Genomic DNA, 6,000 nt, shown 5'->3' with positions numbered 1-6,000 from the left:
CCACTGCTTAGGGCTGTGTTCTAGCACTCCGCATTGCATCGTGAATAAAAACAGCCCTTAGCCGTGGTATATTGGTCATATACCAAACCTCCTCTGGTCTTATTGCTTAGTTAAAAAAGGCAAATAGCCTAATGAAAATGTTATTAATTGACTTCAATAGCTTGTTTAACACCATCCAACCCCACTTACTGGTGGGGTTTCCTTGTGAACCATACTCAACAAGTAAAGTTTATCTCCGCCTTTTCTACATCTAGAACGGTGAACACGGGAGCCCCTCAAGGTTGTGTACTTTCACCGATACAGTACAGCCTGTACTCAAACGACACAGCCCACTCATTTCTTTTAATATACAGATGACACCGCTGTTGTGGGTTTCCTCCACCCAGACCAGGCCTCTGTTCAATGTTTTGACAGAGAAACTGCAAAATGTGTCTAGTGATGCGCAGATAACTTTCTTGAAATAAACGTTAAGAAAACAAAAGAGAAGGAAATTGATTTCAGATTAAACAAAACTCCACTACCCTCTACGAAGATCAATGGGGATTCAGTCGATAGAGTGACCACCTATAAGTACCTGGGAATTGAAACAGACAATAAACTTGAATTAAATGACTGTGCCTTTGCAAAGATGAAGAAATTGCAACAATGTTTTTTTTAACACAAACTGAACCATTATAAAGTCGACTGCCATGTCTTACAAATGTTCTATAAATCTGTCCTGCAGAGTTATGAAACCGTCTTAGGCCTCACAACCCTCTATCTGAGATACCTTCTGCAGCCCTCATCCTCCACATACAACACCCGTTCTGCCAGTCACATTCTGTTAAAGGTCCCCAAAGCACACACATCCCTGGGTCACTTCTTTTTTCAGTTCGCTGCAGCTAGCGACTGGAACGAGCTGCAAAAAACACTCAAACTGGACTGTTTTATCTCCATCTCTTCATTCAAAGACAAGACTCAATCATGGATACTCTTACGGACAGTTGTGGCTGCTTCGTATGATGTATTGTATTGTCTGTAACCAATAATGTTTGTACCATGTTTTGTGCTGCTACCATGTTGCTGCCATGTTTTGTTGCTACCATGTTGTTGTCATGTTGTGTTGCTACCATGCTATGTTTTCATGTGTTGCTGCCATCCTATGTTGTTGTCTTAGTCTGCTCTTTATGTAGTGTTGTGGTGTCTCTGTTGTCGTGAAGTGTGTTTTGTCCTATATTTTTATTACATTTTTTATTTTTAATCCCAGCCCCCATCCCTGCAGGAGGCCTTTTGCCTTTTGGTAGACCGTCATTGTAAATAACTGACTTGCCTAGTTAAATAAAGGTGAAATAAAAACAGAGTGTGTTGTCCTTTGGTCTGATATGCATGTTTTTAAACATGCGAGTGCAAGACCAAGTCAAGCTTCAGCGCTTGATAAGGACAGTGGTAAGGATAATTGGTATAGATCAAGAATCAGCTACCAATCTGTACACAAAACTCATCCTCCTAAAACTTGAAAGCATTTTACAGGACAGTACTCATCATCTTCATTCAAAATTCAGTCACAACAGGAGCCGGACAAGAGGAAAGAGACTTCTTCAAAGTAAATTAAAACGGATAGCTATATAGACTATTTTATTCCAACTGCCATTAGGCTGTGTAATAGATAGTATTTTGGTCCCTCGAGTATACAGTATATTGCACTTTCACTTTAAATGTTTAGCTAAAGCACTTTTAATGAATTATATTGTGTCGTTTCTGTGTTTTCATGTTTTATGCACCGTCTCTTTAAGCATATGAGCATATGTGCTTCAAATGACAACATATTGTGAGATAAAGCCATGATGAACATGCTGGCATATTTTTCCAACAAATAATCACCTTACCATTTAAAAAAACAATAACATATTGTGTTGTCTACATAACATAATAATGATGTGTTACATATTTTGCCCAACTGTGTTGTCTATTTCATTTTATTTGTCTAGCGGAACACATGTTTTATTTGATATTTGGCCGGACAACAATAACTTAACGGAACAATCCCTGCACTTCCGTTAATGACACCGGCAGCGGAGTTGTTACAACTGATTGTCAGCTTTTTTACATTTCAGTATTAACATTTCTCATTATATATTTGAGAGGTTGTTTGGCGACGGGAATTCAGTTTTAATCTGTCGCTGCAGGTGCAGCAAGAGGCTTGATTCCGAGTGTCGTTGATTATGGTGTAGAGGGAGCGTTTCTCTGAGACAGCAGGTAAACAACGGGGCAGACATTAGCTAGCATGTTCGCCTAGCTTGCTAGCAAGCCAAGTGACATTTCATTCGATAAAAACAATAGCTATATAACTAGATATATCTGGTAGAAACATAGCTATCACCCTTAGGTGTGTTTTTATGAATCGCTCCAGTTGTCATCCCAGTCTAACATTGTAAAACTGAAAGTTAGTGCATATTTCGATAGCTAACGTTGGCTAGCCAGTTGGTAGCTACGTTTCCTGCTACCTACCTAGGTTTCTAGCGGCTAACGTTAACATCTTAACTACTCTACTATGTTGGTATGTAGCTTACTAAAGTTAGCTAGCTAAACTAAACCCATAGCTAACTAGATTGCGGGAGTGATTAAATAAGTAGCTTCCTAAATTTTTACTTGTCTAGCTACCTAGTTAGCTTCATATGTGATGTCATTGAATTTTTAGCACTACAGTAGCTAACTTTAGCTACTACACAGGAAACATTGTGTAAAGTTAGCTAGTTAACGTTAGCTAAATATGTTTACTACACTGATGTCACAACTAATCTTAGCTAACGTTATTTATCAGGGTTTTCTTGCGGTGTAACTAGCTATGCTTTAGCTATCTGTGCAAGTATCGCCTTCCTTGCTTGCCACACCCTAACTAAGTCCTGAGTTTCACTTATTGTTTATTTGTCAAAAGCATCCTAATCCTGGCATTACATAACTATATGGGGAGTCTTCGCTTGTTGACTGCCTGCCTTGGTGCAGTGCAGCTCTGCCCTGCTTTCATTTAGCTGAGAAACTAGTAGCCTGGAGACCCAAAGGTGAATTTTATTGGATTCAACGTCTGACATAAATGAGTGCTAGGAACAGGCAAACGTTTCCTTGCACTATCTCTACAAACCAGAATGTTGAATACAATGATATTTTATCTTACTTTACCTGTTGTCTGTGGTTTCCACAGGAAAGTATAATTCAATCAACTTTTCAAGGTGCTGGTAGTGCTTTCAGATTTCTATCACCTGAAGCTTGTGCAGACCCATTTAAACTTGGCAAGTATCCTTGTGTGGCGTGCATGTATTTTCTTCTTTTGCCCATGCTTCAGGTGATAGAAATCTGAAAGCACTGCCAGTACTTTGAAAATTGTATTTCATTCTACTTTCCTGTCGATATATTGTCTCACATTCCTACCTGCAAAAGGACCAACCGGAAAGTAAGTACAATGCAATGAAATTAAGAAATAAAGACACTGGTAGCTGTGCTATGGGAAATTAACAACCAATCTATTGTGAACATGCTGTGGAATTACTTACATTGTCTGTCTGTTAACATAGCTAGGACAAGTGGCTTTTAAGTTAGGCCTAAATGTAGGCTCTGTGCAGACTGCACTTTGAGCTAGCTTCGTGCCGCAACGAGAGATTTTGATGGGACATTGGGCCGATACAGATCGTTGGCTATGTGTAGATCCAGTTGTATTAGCTTCCATTAATGTGGTTTTTTTCTCCTTCCTTTTATAGAACCACAAGATTACTTCTATGTTGTATGTGTGTACAACTGTGTGGTGGTGAGAATAAAACTCTGGATATGGAACATCTGCCTTGTTCTTGCCGGACAACCTGTAGTGAGTCAGAAATGTAGTCAATCAGCATTAAGTCACTAGCAGGTAAGGGAATCTATAGCCAACCGCTCAGATGGCTCCACCAAGCCATTTTTACATGCCCAATGTCCCAACAACAGAATCCCTTGTCGGGGGACAAAGCTACAGTACGTGAGCCTGCCCTGTAGTGCTGGCATGCAGGCAGTGACAGCTGAAGCAGGTGGGGGTCATACTGGGCACATTTCATGGACACACTGATATCTGATACCTAGGCCTCTGTCACTCCTATAAACACAAGCACTCACTCTACATAGGCACAGGCAGCCTAGTGCGGCAGGGCCTATTCATTTTAAGATTTTGGGGTTGATTTTCTGGTTCAGGTGCAGACATCCCAGGCCTGGTGGTTTTTGTTCCTTTTACATTCAGAACAAGGATGATTTGATGGATTGAAACAACTTAATCATAGTCTGGTATAAACTCTGCCTTGAACTTGTTCAAGAACAGGCTTGACTGCAGTTCTTAGTGCAGCATGAATGCATGCCGATTCAGACACATTCCTTTGTTTGAAACTGAGTAGGCTAGTCAGTCAGTGATTCTTCAAATCAAGCTGAACTATTTTAATTATCCCGGGTAGTAGTCCTAGCCAAGTATGACATCCACTCAGAGCTGAACTAAGAGAACAACCCTATCAGGATGGCCAGTCTCATAGCGGGCGAATGACTCATACAGAAATTACAAGTTGGTCACTGAGCCGCTCTATTGTTGTGCTTCTGTGCTGCATCACCCCCGACAGTTTGTTGTCTGCTGCCAAGCATTTTGTGGGGATTTCAGCAACACAGCTCCTCAATGGCCCTAAATAACAGTGCATCCAGGTCTGTTGACAGAGTTTTAAACCTGCATCATGCCAACCATCTTCTCATTGTAAGACTGAGCTGACTACTGAGAACACTGTAAACAAGCTGATTAAAGTCAAGAGTCCAAAGGCCCATACAAGCTTTCCTCAGTTGATCTACGCTCGTGGGTGGAGTTGGCTTTTTGGAGCATTGGACACCTTTTAGCCCTTTTAAAATATAGGATTCGCATAATATTCGACAAATATAGTACTCAACATCCAATATGGACCAAACTTCTTCCTGCCATTGAGTAAAATGTGTGGTAGCCAATAAAATGGTCCTAAGCCACCCATGGTCCCCCTCACACACCATGCCAATCCCACCCCAACAACCACGACAGTATTATTTCTCTGTATCTGACAAGTCGTTTGGAGCTCCAGCTTGAAGTATAGCTTTTTCATCCTTTGAAGTGTTCCTGGTGATTTAAATGTTTATTTATTTTTACCACCCCCCCCTCCATTTAGAGAAATGAGCCATTGAAGTTGCTTGCATCATTTACCATAAATCAGTGTGAAAGTGGTTTCCTGTGTTTATTAAATGGATCAAAATCTTTTCTTTGCAACTTTGTGTAAAAAAACAACCTTTAAACAGGTCAACATTCACAAAGGCACTGGGCCAGACGGATTATCAGGACGTGTACTCAAAGCATGTGAGGACCAACAGTCAGGTGTCTTCACTGACCTTTTCGACTTCTCCCTTACCGAGTCTGTAATACCTACATGTTTCAAGCAGACCACCATAGTCCCTGTGCCCGAGGAAGTGAAGCTAACCTGCCGAAATGACTACCGCCAGTGGCACTCACGTCAGTAGCCATAAAGTGCTTTGAAAGGCTGGTCATGGCTCACATCAACAGCATCCCCCCGGGACACCTTAGACCCACTCCAATTCGCATACCGCCCCAACAGATCCACAGATGACGCAATCTCAATCACATTCCACACTGCCCTTTCTCACCTGGACAAAAGGAACACCTATGTGAGAATGCTGTTCATTGACTACAGCTCAGCGTTCAACACCATAGTGCCCACTAAGCTAAGGACCCTGGGACTAAACACCTCCCTCTGCAACTGGATCGTGGATGTCCTGACAGGCCACTCCCAGGTGGTAAGAGTAGGCAACAACACGTCTGCCACGCTGATCCTTAACACTGGGGCCCCTCAGGGGTGTGTACTTAGTCCCCGCCTGTATTCCCTATTCACCCACGACTTGGCGTGGCGAAACACGACTCCAACACCATTAAGTTTGCTGACGACACAACCGTGGTAGGCCTGATCACCAACAACGATAAGACAACCT

General features: G+C 41.8%; 1 protein-coding gene across 3 annotated transcripts in view; it reads left to right on the top strand.

The window, feature by feature from the left end:
• Positions 1–2,021: 2,021 nt before the first annotated feature.
• Positions 2,022–6,000, top strand: part of LOC124043955 (NEDD8-conjugating enzyme UBE2F) — a 91,487-nt gene continuing 87,508 nt past the window's right edge. Inside the window, exons 1-2 of one of the 3 annotated variants that reach the window (XM_046363137.1) lie at positions 2,022–2,235; positions 3,732–3,835. The gene's annotated coding sequence lies outside the window, so the exon portion shown is untranslated. Of the gene's footprint in view, positions 2,236–3,731; positions 3,878–6,000 lie in introns of all 3 variants that reach the window. The other 2 variants (XM_046363135.1, XM_046363134.1) reach the window with 2 other exon arrangements.

The sequence above is a fragment of the Oncorhynchus gorbuscha genome, linkage group LG09, assembly GCF_021184085.1.
Source record: "Oncorhynchus gorbuscha isolate QuinsamMale2020 ecotype Even-year linkage group LG09, OgorEven_v1.0, whole genome shotgun sequence".
NCBI lineage: Eukaryota > Metazoa > Chordata > Actinopteri > Salmoniformes > Salmonidae > Oncorhynchus > Oncorhynchus gorbuscha.
The sequence above is the reverse complement of the archived record's forward strand: the minus strand, read 5'-3'. Positions and strand labels throughout refer to the sequence as shown.